The sequence below is a fragment of the Eucyclogobius newberryi genome, unplaced genomic scaffold, assembly GCF_026437365.1.
Source record: "Eucyclogobius newberryi isolate DKJ021-1_F unplaced genomic scaffold, fEucNew1.0.hap1 SCAF_4, whole genome shotgun sequence".
Classification (NCBI taxonomy): Eukaryota; Metazoa; Chordata; class Actinopteri; order Gobiiformes; family Gobiidae; genus Eucyclogobius; species Eucyclogobius newberryi.
The window spans coordinates 32,064,003-32,079,346 of NW_027316056.1; the positions used below are offsets into that span (position 1 = coordinate 32,064,003).

Here is a 15,344-nt window from a genome sequence, read left to right on the forward strand (position 1 = left end):
CTTGAATGATAAGTCCATGTTGCGTGTCAGTTGATTGATATTTATTATCACAGAAATCTATTTTACCAGAGTTTAACGGGCTTATTTACCCCGACGTCAGAGTCACGTGACGGTGTACAGTTAGGAGTCAATATCATAGGACATTTTGAGTCAACCTTGTACTTAAGACCTCTTTAACATTCTTCTACAATATGATTCTTGAGTTTAGTCTTAAATCTTTTCAATTTTACTGATCCTGAAGTTTAGAATGGGAGTCCCGGTTGATCTCGTTAGGAAGAAATTGAACTTATTGCCATTGGATGTTCTTGTCTGGTGAAACAATTCGAGGAAAGGAAAGTACTTTGTTTTTCTATCTGAGGCTCTTTAAGCTTTACACTTCCACTAATGACCTTGTAGCGTGGTGCCCGCAGGGATGAGTCACGCCGAGTGTAAATCCAAACCTGGGCCAGCTGTGCGGTGGCGAGTTCTATAGAGAAGCCGAAAGACACTTCATAAATCACTGGTGGAATGCAGCCTCATTTCCTTTGTGGCTCCACCTCCTCAGTTTCTTCCTTCAGCTCCGAGACCTTTCTGAGGATTACAGGGGCTCAACGAGAAGCCGACACCCACTATTCATGACTATTTCACGCTAAGCGATGATTTGTCTAAAAGGTATGAAGATAAACAACAATTCCGGTAACTTTACACAGCAGATACGAGAATATAAATCATTAGGAGTCTTAAGTGCAGAGAGGGTTTGGCCACAGTGCACAGCCGTGTCTCAGCATCACAAGATTAGTCTCTAACCCTGTTTTTTCAATCTTGCATCTCGCCAATAAACCCTGCAAGGCAAATAAATGATAAAAATATTCTTTGGTTGTACTAAGCGTGCATTGTGAGCGAAATTGCCTCTGACCTGTAACTTTTCCTGAAGCGTCTTGTGTTTTTCCCCACGAAGAAAGGTACGCTTAATGCCACACAGAGCAACATTCCGCGCAAAGCAATAGAATGTCCACGGTGACATGCAAGCGGTGTACCACATAGACGTATAATTAGTAGATTGACAGGATGTTCAAAGCTCATGCTTTAAATCACTTGGCAACCTCGCTAGTCCGGTAAGATGAGGAGGACTACGGAGCCAGCTTCTGGATTTTTTTCTATATGTCGGCATTAAAATCACAAAATATGAAGAATCCAGACGGCGCCAACTGATACCAACCCATGGACCATATCTGGGTGAGCTCATAGTCTTGGTAATAATCATTGTCGAGTGTGTAAACCTCTTGGCTTTGTAAAACTGGCATTGGCGCTACAGGCTCCAGATGCCAGGTTCGGATCTAGTGACAACTAAACATCTTCATTCACATGTCACTGGTGAGGAGGCTAGATAAATTACATAAATATGATGAAAATGTCATGTTACATACTTTGAAATGGGGATTGGCTTCATCGTTCATTTATGCGACGGAATATTCAACTTGATGCAACTCTGGCAAGCATCGGGTGATTCGAGTCTGAGCAACGAGTCGAAATAGAGAATAAAGGTCTGTGAATGTCTGTGGTGTTCCCTCTCAAATAAACTCTTACAACTTCCAATCAAATACTATCATTTGACCGTTTCATGTATAAAGCCCATGTCTGGATCATAACTTGGCAAAGAGCAGAGGCCTCCGTGGTCAGATCCACACAAGCCGTAAAGTTGTGTGGTCTTCTAGAAAATAACCAAAGACAACTAGCCCCTGTGACTGTACTAAATCTTGCTCGTTTTCTTATCCGTGGTACTCATGCCATTAGTGTGAACTGCAAATAGCAAATATGTCTACAGAAAACTGCAGCGCCGGTCTCCCTGAGGACATCTGCACTGATCAGATCCTCTCGGCGAGAGATGTTGTATCCCAGAGGAAATCATGGAGAACCTGAGCAGCAACGTGTCAGTGCCATGGAAACGTTCGGCAGCCCAAAGATGCTCGAGTTTAGTCATTACAAATAAACAGGGCTTGTATGTGCACGTAAGTTCAGAGAAAAATGAATAAATAATGACGGAGTTTTCTTGTGCTAGTTTAGTCAATTTCCTTCTCAAGAACTAAAAACTCTTAACTGTAATTTGTCAGCAACTTTAATCTATGAAGCTCATCCATGTGTTTTAAGTCCACATTTTTGAACGCTAACCCTCTGCTGGCATTTTGTATTTACAAAAAAAACTGCCAACTACATTTTCACGTATTTCTGAGACATTATTACATTATTTTAAATTATACTATAGTATTAAGATGCTCAAATTGGTTCAATAAGACCAATATAAATCACTTCACATTGTTACTTTTGGCCTGTCAAATTAAATGTAAACTAACCATTTTCACAAACTCTTGAGGATCGTCTGGTCAGGCACTGTTCTGTTTGAGTCCGGCTGCTGTCCGGCCTGACCAATATTGTAGTGTGGGCGGAGTCAAAAGGACAAACCTATTGGCCTATTTTAGCAGATTTACTGACTACTAGTATTTGTTTTTTTAAAAACATGTACATGGAAGCGCTTTGTGTTTGAGGACAAGGAAGTGGTCTGTGCGTTTCTCTGACTGAATTCACAGTTTACTTTTTTAAGTGACACACAAGTTAATTTTGAGCACCCTCCGTGTTTTTAGGGTTACACAATATATTATATCATAATACATTGATATTTGAATATTGACTAACACAATAACTAAGAAGAAATAAAATAACAATAAAACATGTAGGTTTATGGTTTTAGTCATAATTTTCATTATTACGTCTTATTTTATTCTGGGTTTAGTCTCTGTTATGTTTTTATCCTGAGTCATATTTGACTAGTAACCAGTCAAGTCATTTAACAACTAATTAAACATATCGTGTCAAAAAGTATTAAAATATTGCAATAATGTTATTAGAAAACATAGTCATCAAATATCATGTCCTTTTTTATACTTTGCAGCCCTAGTCTATTCACACTATAAAGCTGTAGTAAACATAATTCAAGAGAAAATATGATCCAAGCATGGAAATAACAGAAAAGCACTTTGATGCACCGCTGAACTCAAGGTTCTCTCTTCATCTCCCAAAAGCGGCACAACACAACCTCAGCATTCACTCAAACCGCTCAAACCGCTCAATCCGCTCAAACCGCCATGACGGACGGAGACGGACCAAGTGCTGAGGAAACGACAGCAAAGACGCCAACAAGGACACAAGAGTAGAGGAGGAGGAGGCCAGACCTGTGGAGAGAGTCCCGGGGCTGCTGTAGCGTTATCTCGGCCGACCACACACCTCCCCTTTTTCAAGTGACACTGAACCGCCAACTGAGCCGGAGCCACCGGGCTGCAGCGCCGAGCCACCCGGGCTGCAGCGCCGAGCCACCCGGGCTGCAGCGCCGAGCCACCCGGGCTGCAGCGCCGAGCCACCCGGGCTGCAGCGCCGAGCCACCCGGGCTGCAGCGCCGAGCCACCCGAGCTGCAGCGGCGAGGGATGCTGCGGAGAACGAAGAGAACGGTGAGCACTGCGGACAAAGACGAGGATAACGCCAGTGTCCGACGCCAGGAAAGACAATAAAAACGTGAAGTACTTGTAGAGCGCTGCTGAAAGGGGCCTTGTTTACTCTGAGGCTCCTGTTGTTTATGTCGCTACGGCCGGAGATGTGGAAAGCATATGGTCGCTGTGTGTTTGAACTGGACGGGCAGTCACATGACCACGTGGCAGAAAGTGAATTGACAGACTGTTTGTGGTCTTCTCTGTTGGATTATCCTCTCTAATAGACTTAGAGGCACTTTACCTCAGCTCCCAGCTGTCTGCACCTCGCTCCAGGAGAGGCCCCGGGTCAAGCTGGGGAGAGGTGGATCGCCAATGACAACGCAACATGTTATATGGGGCCTCGAGGACTTGACTCAATGTGTCAGACTGCGATTAAATGGCTTTTTACTTGTTTAGCATCTTATGATATACTTTGTTTGTGTTAGACTGCAATTTATGGAACTCTGACAAACAAAAAAGGCTGAACATGTTTAATCTCTTCCCGCTTTGTCTTGGGATTAAATTGACATGCAAATATACTCAGCGTCAATAAGGCAAAATAATGAAATATGCATTTCAATAGTTATATCTAAGTAACGACGTGGATAACAAGGTGCTGCCAAATATCAATTACATGCATCAGTTAATGTGGAGAAGGAAACAACTGGTGAAAACAAGGCGTAAAGAGAAAATAACATGGATGTGCCTAGGGCTGGACAATATGGAAAAAAACATAATATTGATCAATTCCCATTTAATTTGTTCAAAATCAGAAAAAAAACAGCTTTTAGTAATAATTTCAATACCATTAAATATACATGCTTGTCATTCTCTGCCATTTAATACACAAAATAATCACATTTCTTCTACTTCTAAACCACGTTTTACTGACCTATTGATTCAAAAACAACAACTACTGTATATCCAAGAACATTAGACATCATTGAATCTCCATCTCTTTTGATTAATTAACGATCCCTAGATATGCAGTTAACGAGAAGAACACGAAGAGAAGAAAACTGAAACGGCAGTGGCACAAATGAACAACCACATGGACCAGGAGAACGATAAAGAAGCTCATAATCGGTGGTGCACTTGGATGAAAGGCACTGCTCTGGTCAGCACGTGGTCAGCTTGTTCTGATGGAACTATACGTGGACGCACGGCAGCTGCTGAAGGGAAGGGACTGGTCACCACAAGCTGTCAGGTAGAAAACAAATCCACGTAATAGATCCAACGTGGCACAGGGATTAGCAGCACTGCCGCCTCACATCGAGAAGGTGCCCGGACTGGATTCTCGGTCCAGGCGGGGGTCTCGCGTGTGTGTGGTTTGCATGTTTTCCTCACGTCCGAGTTAAGGATGTCCAGATAATATGGTCGACAGTTTGTTGCACCGTTTGTAACACGTTTATTTGTGAGATGAGACGACCTTCATCACAACATCGAGAAGGAACGATTGTGTGCTCAAATACCACAATGTACCGTATTTTCTGGAGTATAAGTCGCACCAGCAAGAAAATGCATATTAGAGAAGAAAAAAACATAAGTTGCACTGGAGTATGAAATGCGGTTGCCAGTGTGAAAATAACAAATAATATCACATATAAGTTGCTCCGGAGTATAAGTATATAACTATAAGTCGCACCCCGGACAAAACAGTGAAAAAGGTGCGACTTATAGTCCGGAAAATACGGTATTCTTCTGATTTGAAAAAGTAACCGTTTTCTGGAATACTCAAAATTAGTATTCTTTATGTATCTTCAGTATTCTGTTACTTCCCAACACTGATGGTAGTAATTATTCTGATCACTGTATGCACACAAACTAAAAATAAATATGAATCGTGACCATTTTAGAAGCCATTTCAGTTTTTAAAAAAGCTTTTGTCTGGCTGTTCATGTTCACTTAAATTATTATACATATATTTATACTTTATCAATGAGAAAGAGTGATTTCACAAAGCTGGTCAAATACTAGAGGGATACTAGAGGAATACTCGATAACCATGAATAACAGTTAAATCGTGATGTTTCTTAATCGTGACAATAAAATCTGATATTGAGTCTTGACGATTTAAAACAACTGAATGTGGAGAAGACGAAGACAAAGGGATTTATAAAAGGACATTTTACACTGACTGAGGCTAAAGATGTGACTGTTAAACGCTTTCTTTCTCTCGCCGTTTGAAGCGGACGCTTTGTGACTTGAAGACGATGTGGACGTAATATTCCCCGCTGAAAACTTTGGAGCTCATTTGTCACGAGAGGCCGAACCGCAAATAATACAATTTCCGGAAGAGTCACGGGGCCTGACGGAGCCGGGCCAAAAATAAGTTTTTCCCAAGCACTGTTACGTCAAAGGGTCATAAGTGAAATTAACATAATAAATCATGACTAGTCACTGACTAGTTTTTAAACATATTTGTTGAAGTTTAATTCATTCATTCATTCCAATGAGTTTAATTATGTGAAATGTCTGTAGAATTTATCACAAAATAACAAGATAGACCCTTATTTGAACATTTACAACATAACCTTTTCATTTTCTATTTTTCATCAGCTCTTTTATTAGCATTTTTACTATAAACGATATACTCGATATTCAAAATTTGCATCTTCCTAAAAACATTCACTAAATTAACAACACTTTGATGTATTGCCCACCTCTAATTCAGGAGCATTGACGTTTGAGTGACGGTGAAAAATAATGACTAAAAGTCATTTTAACCACGACAATCTTTACAATCAGCAAAATTGAATAAGTCTGGATTAATCGTTTAATCTCGACAGTTACACGAGCACTAAACAAACCAATCAAAGGCGGCTTTAAACATTAAATCTGCCGTGCATCTCTTTATTCTCAGGGGTCCCGGGACTCCCCTTGGGGCCCTGAGACAGTGGCAGACCTTTGACCGGGCGTCGGAGAGAAGCCCCTCCATTCACCAGGACAGGCGTTTCCATGACGACGGGCCCTCTGCTGGGACGTGCCTCCTTTCAGAGAGTTTCCATCCCCAAACCTCGTCTCGAGCGGGGCCGGCGGCACCGAAATGTTAGACAACTTTATCCAGGGTTTGTATATGCAAGTATTTAAGTATTTGTACACAACACGGCAGCGTTTTTCTCTAATTTTTCTCCCAAGCAAATGCATAATTCAACTGTAGTTTCTCACATTAAAGGTTGAATGGACGATTTTTTTGGCCCAAATCTGAGTCTCATTTCCTCGTGGCGTGGACTGCCGATTAGTCCTGTCACGTATCAATCATAAAACGCACCTACTGCTCACCTGCAGCCGTGTGCGGCTCGTCCCCCCGAGAGCAGCACGGTTCTGCGTGTCTAAGCGCATTGATCTATCATAATATAGTTCCCTCCAAAATTAGGACGGAGATAGACTGTTCGAGATGATTCATAAGAGACTGAAATCTACGGGAGACGAGAGATGCGATGTGATCCGTTGCGCTAATAAACAAACGCACGTGTGTGTTGTATCAGTCCACACGGGGGAGTGCGCATGCGCACTTCCACCTGAGTTCTCAAATCGCCGAAAAATCGTCCATTGCGCCTTTAACTATGATAAATATTGATGTTATGTTTTACTCCCAAAATGCACTTAGAGAATAAGTTAAAAAAGTATAAGAAATGGACTTGGTGACGTGTGTTTTGTTGGAAATTTGGGGCAAATCAGAAGTAATTTCCTGTATTTTAGGGCATTTTAGAAAGTGGCTATAATAATAAAGGGTCATTTATAAGTAGTTTACTTTCACTCACACATTCCAGACAAAACATAGGTAAACTTTAGGGTGCAATAAAAGTTAGCATAATAGTTAACGTGTGTGTGTTTTAGGGGGGTCTGGGGGTTTTCATCCAGGAAATGTTTGACAAATCCTGCATGTTAAGGCATTTTACATAAAGGGGAAACAAGTTGGTTATTCAGAAGCGGGAAATGGAAGTTTTACAGATCATTCTTAGATTTTACAATTTAATTAAAAGAGATAGAGATGTAGAGATAGATTCATCCTTCAGGGGCCCTAAGCAATATGTGGCGTGGGGGCCCTTGTCACTTCAAAGCCACTCAAGTTCCACTATTGATCCGGCACGTCTGTATTGCCCAACAGACAGTGAAGCACAAAGGCATTAATAGAGGCTGAGAACATCTAGAACCACAACAAATGGAATATTATGTGCCCCAGATGGCTTAATATGGACTATATTTTGGACTATGTAATGTTGTTGTTGTTGTTATTATTATTATTATTATTATTATTATTATTATTATAATTATAATTATAATTATAATTATAATTATAATTATAATTATAATTATAATTATAATTATAATTATAATTATAATTATAATTATAATAATAATAATAATAATAATAATAATAATAATAATAATAATAATAATAATAATAATAATAATAATAATAATATGGTGGTGCCACACTAGATACTTAAACATGCTTTAGGTCTCCAAAATTAAAACATAACACTAGGATTTAATAGAATAAATAGAAAAGTAGGCCTGGCGTGTTTTTTATTTATAATGAATGTGATCATACATTGTGTTATAATTTCAATTAAATGTTACTTATTAGTTAGTTTTGGGTTCAATAAATGCAACACAAAAACACAAATAAAAATGTGACTAAGAAACAAGTTAAACATAATCACATAATGTTTAGGCAAATCCATGCATAAATTAGCGCCTCACATATTAATATGCACGGAAACACGAGCACATTCATGGCTCGCCCACAGATCATTCACTCGTCCTGCAGAGGCAACAAGCTTCTCATCCAGCTGCGGAATTACTGCCATGACACGTGTAGACTGTAGTAAACTTACATCACGCTGCCGCCGAGCGTGGGAGGGGCCAAGGCAGATTATTGTTCACATAAAAATCAGAGTGTGATTTCAAGCCATTTTGAATGCTCAGAAATAGAACAGTTGTAAGTCGTGCTTCTCGTGTGTTTATCTCCTGTTTCAGCTCCAAACTACAGCAGCAACAAACTGTGCTGCTGCCGCTCATTCAAGCCCCTCCCCCTCGAATTAACGCAGCAGAATACGTGCGGAAATATTGTTTGAAGGGTCACGCATAACATTATAACACCAGCATGGAGCAGTCGTATGTGCAGTTTTGGTAAAACTGTAAAAAGCGTAGGATACAGATTGGCCAGTTTATATTTCAAGCATTTTCAAGCACGTTTCCTCAAATTCAAGCACTATCCTGAACTTGAAAACAATGCATTACAATTCAAGCACTTTCAAGGATTTATATCACCCGTACGAACCCCGCTTATTTATGAACAGTTCGAAAAGTTTATGTACATTATTTTAAGTTCTAAAACATTTCAACATTCAAGTACAAATAATGCAAAAATATGTGGTCATTTTAGGTAAGAATGCCCTGGGCAGAGAACAAAATATCCCGTCTCTAGCAGGTCTTCATATGGAACCCTGAAGAGTTTGAAAAGTGAGATTCTTGTATTAAAGTCTCCTCTCAAAGTGACAGTTCACACAATTTGGCAATACCTGTTCATCATGTTAGCAAACGCCAAACTGTTCAAAGCGATTAAGTCACAATAACAACATTGCCCATAATCTTGACATAATAACCACGATCTCAAAATCAATTAATTTTCCCTGCTTAGATCTTACACCTGTTGAATGTCGTGATGTCATCTGCATGCAGCCCAGTCATATAAGCAACAATAATTCTGCACATTCAATATCTGCTTTAAACAGCTTCAAATAAGTGCCAGTTTATATTTCCACTTTGATGCCAAACCAACACTTTATTTCTGCCAACTAAGGCTGAAATGATTAATCGAGTTAATAGTCAACATACTTAATGATTTGTTTAATTCATAGAATTAGTTAAACCATGTGAATCTGTAGCGGATGGAACTACTACTACTACTACGGCTCGTTTCCGCGCTGAACCACAAGAAGTGCTCACTTTACATGTAGGTGCATCAGAGTTGGACTATTTCACTGAATATCTTATGTACATTTTGGTTTTGTTCATTATAAAAGTTAGTAATTTTACATCTGACGTCAGACTCAGCTCTGCTTTGTAAGGTTTCAATACAAATTCACTCACTTAGTACATAAAAAGTAACTCATCTTCACTGAACGGATGTTTTATGCAAAATTAATAGATTACTTGGTAAATCGAAGGAAATATTTGAGAGATGACATGATTACTAAAATAACAGAACTGCAGCCCAACACCCCAAACGAACAGACTGGATTAAAACTGGGCCTGTCCATTTACTTCATCTAAAAAACTAAATAAACACAGAACAAGACCAAGTAAAAAGAACACAAGTAGCGCATAACACTTAATTTTTTTGGATCACGGCACCCACAGTCCGGTAAAGAAGTTAATTTGAATTATAATTTTGGTCTAGTCCTCGATTGTCGGATCAGTCCGTGTCGGGTCCTGCCCCTTTACCCTCCTAACCGACACCGAAAACACAAAACAAACACAACTAGTGCACAAACATCCAGCATACTGGTGTGAGGCGGTCAAATCTGCCGAGTGAGCCAAGTGTTACTACTGTGTGGACTATTTTCCCCCGTGTGTCCTACTCTACAATTAGTGGTGTCGCCTGTGCGGGTCACGTCATGTCCCCTTCTCCGGTCGGATCAAAGCCACATGCCTGGAGATTCATCCTCGTGTTCATAACCAACTCACTGCTATATGGCACTGCTCTGAATTATTAACGTGCGGAGGGCCACGCACCGCTGAGCCCGTACACCTCACAGCATCTATTCAAACGCACCGGGACCAAGACAACAAGGATACAGTCAAAGTTTAAGCACAGCATTAAAGCGATAGTGGGAATGTAATGCGCTGGGGAGTAAAGGGGCAAGTATGTCTGCGGTAACAAAGGGAATGTAAGACGAGAGCCTGACAGCGGGACGCAGAGATTAAGAAAAGTTATCGCGCTTCGCTCAGAGCCTGTTGAAAGGGGAAGATATGTTACAGCGTATCGGGGAACGGATTTGGACACAATGGGACACTGTCTTCCGTTTGAAAAAAAAAGGACGACACAACTACATTCGGGACGGGAATCGGATAAGACGGTGGCTCGATCAAAGCGAGGAGCCTGCAAACGAGCATGCAAACTGTGTCGGCGTAAGCGGATGCCGTCGCCGGTCAGTAGAGCAAAAGAGATGCAAATGCGGCTTTCAAACTTGGGGTTCGGCTCGGGTATGTCTGGACTTCTCTGCGCTTGTCCACTAGAGCCGCAGACAACATGAAGCTAGAGCCGCAGACAACATGAAGCTAGAGCCGCAGACAACATGAAGCTAGAGCCGCAGACAACATGAAGCTAGAGCCGCAGACTACATGAAGCTAGAGCCGCAGACAAACATGAAGCTAGAGCCGCAGACAACATGAAGCTAGAGCCACAGACTACATAAAGCTAGAGCCACAGACAACATGAAGCTAGAGCCGCAGACAACATGAAGCTAGAGCCACAGACTAAGAGTTGTTTGAGGATTCTAATAGCCCATTAAAATTCTGAATAGGCTAGCTCGGTAGATACAAGGGGGGAGTTTCTGTTGAAACAAACAACTCTTGCTACTTCAGGAAGGCTCCGCCCAATGGGCGGGTCTTACCACAGAACAGTATTAATATCGGAGTTCTCGATCTAAATTCTTTTATTGACAATGACTCTTGGATGAGAGTTGAAACGTCTATTTTTTCTAACTGAGTCCAGATGACTACAACTGAAGCTTTTTCTACTATGGAACACGCCTGGACGAATGAGGGATTACACCGACAGTATTAAATAGTGTTTCAGTACAGTACATAGTTGTGATCATTCAATTCATGAAAAATCCCAGTGTTATTTTAATAGAATCTACACTCCAGAAACGGCTCGTCACGTACAGAGAAATACTGTTTAATCAATTGAACCACGTGAATGAGAGTGACTGAAGGCTTTCGCTGCTGTTAGGCCTTGGTGTCATTAATGGTGAATAATAGTAAAACTGTTAAAAATGTCAGGTGCTTCTCACAATAAAGTAACACTGAAACATATTCTGTGACACACAAAGACATCATGAAAGCATCATCCACCAGAGTGACCACAGACTGTACCGTTCACGTGATGAGAAAATCCTGTTTGAGCTAAATAATAACACACAACGACAACAGCCTGGGGAGTCAGAACCAGCTTGGGATCTTGTGGCGCAGGTAAGTCAGATAAAAGGCATGTAACAGCCCAACACTGACCCATATAAGTTGCGGCCTAACCTTTATCTGCCAGACGATCCCGTGCTTGATGCTGTCGAGTGCGGCCCCGGAGGCCTAGTTTGATTGTTAGAAGAGAAGGAAGCGCTTTGAGACTTCCTTAAGATACCGGGTGATTTGGATCTGCTTTGCAGCGGGGAGAGAAAAGCCTTTCATTTCCTCTTTGACTGGTCTCACTTTCTGCCCACACACACTGCTGACAGCGAGCTGGACTTTAGCGCTGCTCGTTCTAATCTTTATGCTCCACTCACAGTCCTACTCTGTCTCCACCGCGCTCGTCTCCGCCGATGAATCAGACTGCACGAAGAAGCCTTTAAGATGCTGCCTTAGAACGCCATGGCTTTCATTACATCTGATGAGCCTTTGTATTAGACCTGTGAAGTAAGAAAGGCCCGAGCAGCTAAAAACTGTGTTACGTTTCTCAATAATGATAAAAACTATGAAGACCTTGATGGCACAGAATGCAGTCAACACAGATGCTGCCGCTTTCGTTCATGTGGACGTTGACTGTTGAAACCGCCCAGTGGTTTGGTCCCTTTTATCTCCCATGTTTACCTACTTGCTACTAAACTGGGACAGAACGAGCCCCACTGCAGGTTGTAATGCAGCGGTGTAGGACGTTCCTCAGCCGAAAAACATCAAACATGCTACGCGTATCCTTCTGGCGTCTTCAAGGTTCAAATGTGATGCAACAAAATCGAATTAGCCTTACAACTAAATCCGACAAGTTTAATTGTATGTTAAACATGTCTAACCCTAACTAGGGGTGTCAAGATTATTAGAGTAATAGATAATCGTGAGAACCAAAATAAAAATTATCGTGACAATTTGAAGCAAAATTAAGTATTTTTTGTTCAAGACATCCGAAAAAAAAATAGACCTAAATGTAAAGTGTATTTTATCTAACTTTATTTTAATTTGTCACATTAACTATATTTTGTCTTCAATTCAGTTCAATTGTGTAAAGCCGCTCACAAACTTGAGGAACAGTAACTTGTCAGACCACGAGAATGAAAGAAAAGATTTCACCGTTGTTTGGCCACAGTCTCAATAACCGCTACAATGTTATTCCTGTTATTTCTCACAATAGCCGTAACACTAAAAGTTGATGTTGCGATATCCCGACCATTAACTTATAAAGCAAGTACCGTAATGTTCGGACTACAAGCCGCTACTTTTTTCCTACACTTTGAACCCTGTGGCCCATAAAACCAGTCCAATTTATAGATTTTTACTGGCTAACGGCCACCGGGAGGCGCTCTAGCAGGAAGTGCAAGTGTTTGACGCGCTGTAGAAGAAGACATCAGTAGACAGTGGTCACTCTTCATGGGACACATCTTCAAACCCCTGTATATTCCATTACAATCAGACTCGTACACACGGAGAAATGAGTCTAATGAGGAAGTGAATCTAGACACGGGGAAATGCAAAGACACATGTGGAGCGCGAACATATGATATACGGCGATCTGCAGTTTAGAATCTGCCGCTTTGAAATGAAACTTTCTTGGCCAGACCTGACCCACGAGTCAAAAGACAACTCGTGCATCACATACCTCATGTGTGTTAAACTTCAAAATGTTGTGTTTTATTACACTGGTAACTCATATTCACCGAGAAATTAGTCTAATGGGGAACTGAGCGGCATACGATACAGCGGCCTGCATTTTGTAACCCGCCCCGCACTGAAATGCAAATTCACTACTGAGTACCATGTGTGTAAATATCTCATGTAAAACGTGGGCACCTGCGGCTTGTTGACAGATGCGGCCCGGCTCGTATAAGTACAATTTATTATTTCTTTGTAAATCTAATTGGTGCTAAGCTGCTTTTATTCAGGAGCTCTGAATAGACCAAAAATGACATTAATCAAAAATAATTTCTCAGTGTCTTTAGATTGCTGCAAAATAACTCGCCATGATCACGCTCTTTCTTTTACAATAGCAATAGAGCGTCTTTTTACAGCGCTGCCAATATTGATGGGACTTTAAGAGTGTTGCTAAAGCCTTTTTTTTAAACCATTTTCAGACACATATTTTTTGGCCAAAGGATGTTGTGCTTAAGTCTGAACGCTACTCTATAAAAAGGCTCAAACACCAGCAAAGAAAACACAGCGCCAGTTGGAGGGTTTTTTCCCAAAAATAGCCAACTTCTAATAATTCCCACATTCGACAGCGAGGGCCCACGGCGGTTCAATATGTCAGTACAAAACAAACCTCCGAAATATAAAAAGTCTGACTTATGCACGGCTCCGAGTGGCCGGATTCAACGTTGTCAGATCGAATCCCGGCTCTGACGGTTTGCTGAATGTCCTCCCTGCTCTTCTCCACATGACCCAAATATGGTATTGACATTGTAATATATTAGATAAAGCACTCCTTAAATAAAAACCTTGGGCGTAAATATAAGCAGTAAATACATGCTATAGATCAGACTGAAACGAGCTAACTAATTAATCACAACTGATCGATTACTGAGATAACTGTCGACTAATTTAACAATAGATCGATCGTTATGGACAATACAGTGCAAATACTTCAAACAGAGTTTATATAAACAAAAGACAGGAAACAAGAATGTTTTGGATGACGAACCTGTTTAGCCTGTAAACAAACTCCATCAGGATTGCCTCAAGCTTCATCTCTCAAAGAATTTTTGCGAATTTCTCATATATTTGAGTCTTTTACGATGGAAAACAACTGATCAACTAATCGTACAGACGCCGGGATTGTTCGATGAAGTAAAAACAACCGTTAGTTACGAGCGTATGCGGATGAAACACCGGTCGCAGAAGTAAAAACATTTTTAAAAAATAAACGCGCTGCACAACTTTTCACACTTTCACGCGATGTTGCGGACTTTGCCACGCACGGGCAGCGGTCCACACGTCGGGTAAAGCCGCCCTGGAAACTTAAGCTTAAAAAGAGTAGTTCAACTTTCACTGCCCCGTCCACAAACCGCGTCCCCACGACAACACGAGCACCAGAAGTTGGCTTGCGTGCGATGCTAACTTTGCTAATCAATAACCGGAGGTTATGCTAGCCTCCCGGTCACTTGCACTTTGCGTCAACATTGTACACTTTGCGTGCGGTGTTGCGGGTGTTTGAAACGCGTTTACCTCCGGCTTGTGTAGTCCCACGAATGCACGAGGCCTTTCAGGTGATCTGCTCCAGGTCGCGCATCCAGATATTGTCAGGCGGCTGGCGATGCTAAAGCTAAAACGTCCCAAATTGCTTCTCGTTAAAGGGGGGTTCTTCCCACGAGCCGGCGGCGATCGGCGTTCTCGCCCGAGTGCCAGGAGCTAGCTCGTTAGCACAGCGAGCTAATAAGCCTCTGAGCAAAGGCACTGTGCAATCCGAGTGTGTCGTTAGCAGGCTAGTCAAACACCGCTAACCGTAGCTTCTCCGTCACACAGGCGAGTGTGCGGGGCGACCTTTTGACTCCGTCCATGCGCCGGGCGCCGGGCAAACGTGGCCGAGCATTATCGCGGGGTAAGCATGTCCAGCGAGACCTGAAAGCGGGTCAGATGTTTGCGGTTCGCGGCCAGCTAGACCCGCTAGATTCTGCTCTTCTCTTGACTGC

General features: G+C 41.6%; 1 protein-coding gene across 2 annotated transcripts in view; it reads right to left on the reverse strand.

The window, feature by feature from the left end:
• The window catches only part of fbxw7 (F-box and WD repeat domain containing 7), a 127,195-nt gene extending 111,851 nt beyond the window's left edge, over positions 1 to 15,344 (reverse strand). The window contains exon 1 of one of the 2 annotated variants that reach the window (XM_072463983.1): positions 14,881 to 15,344. The gene's annotated coding sequence lies outside the window, so the exon portion shown is untranslated. Of the gene's footprint in view, positions 1 to 3,206; positions 3,305 to 14,880 lie in introns of those variants that run through there. The other variant, XM_072463984.1, reaches the window with a different exon arrangement.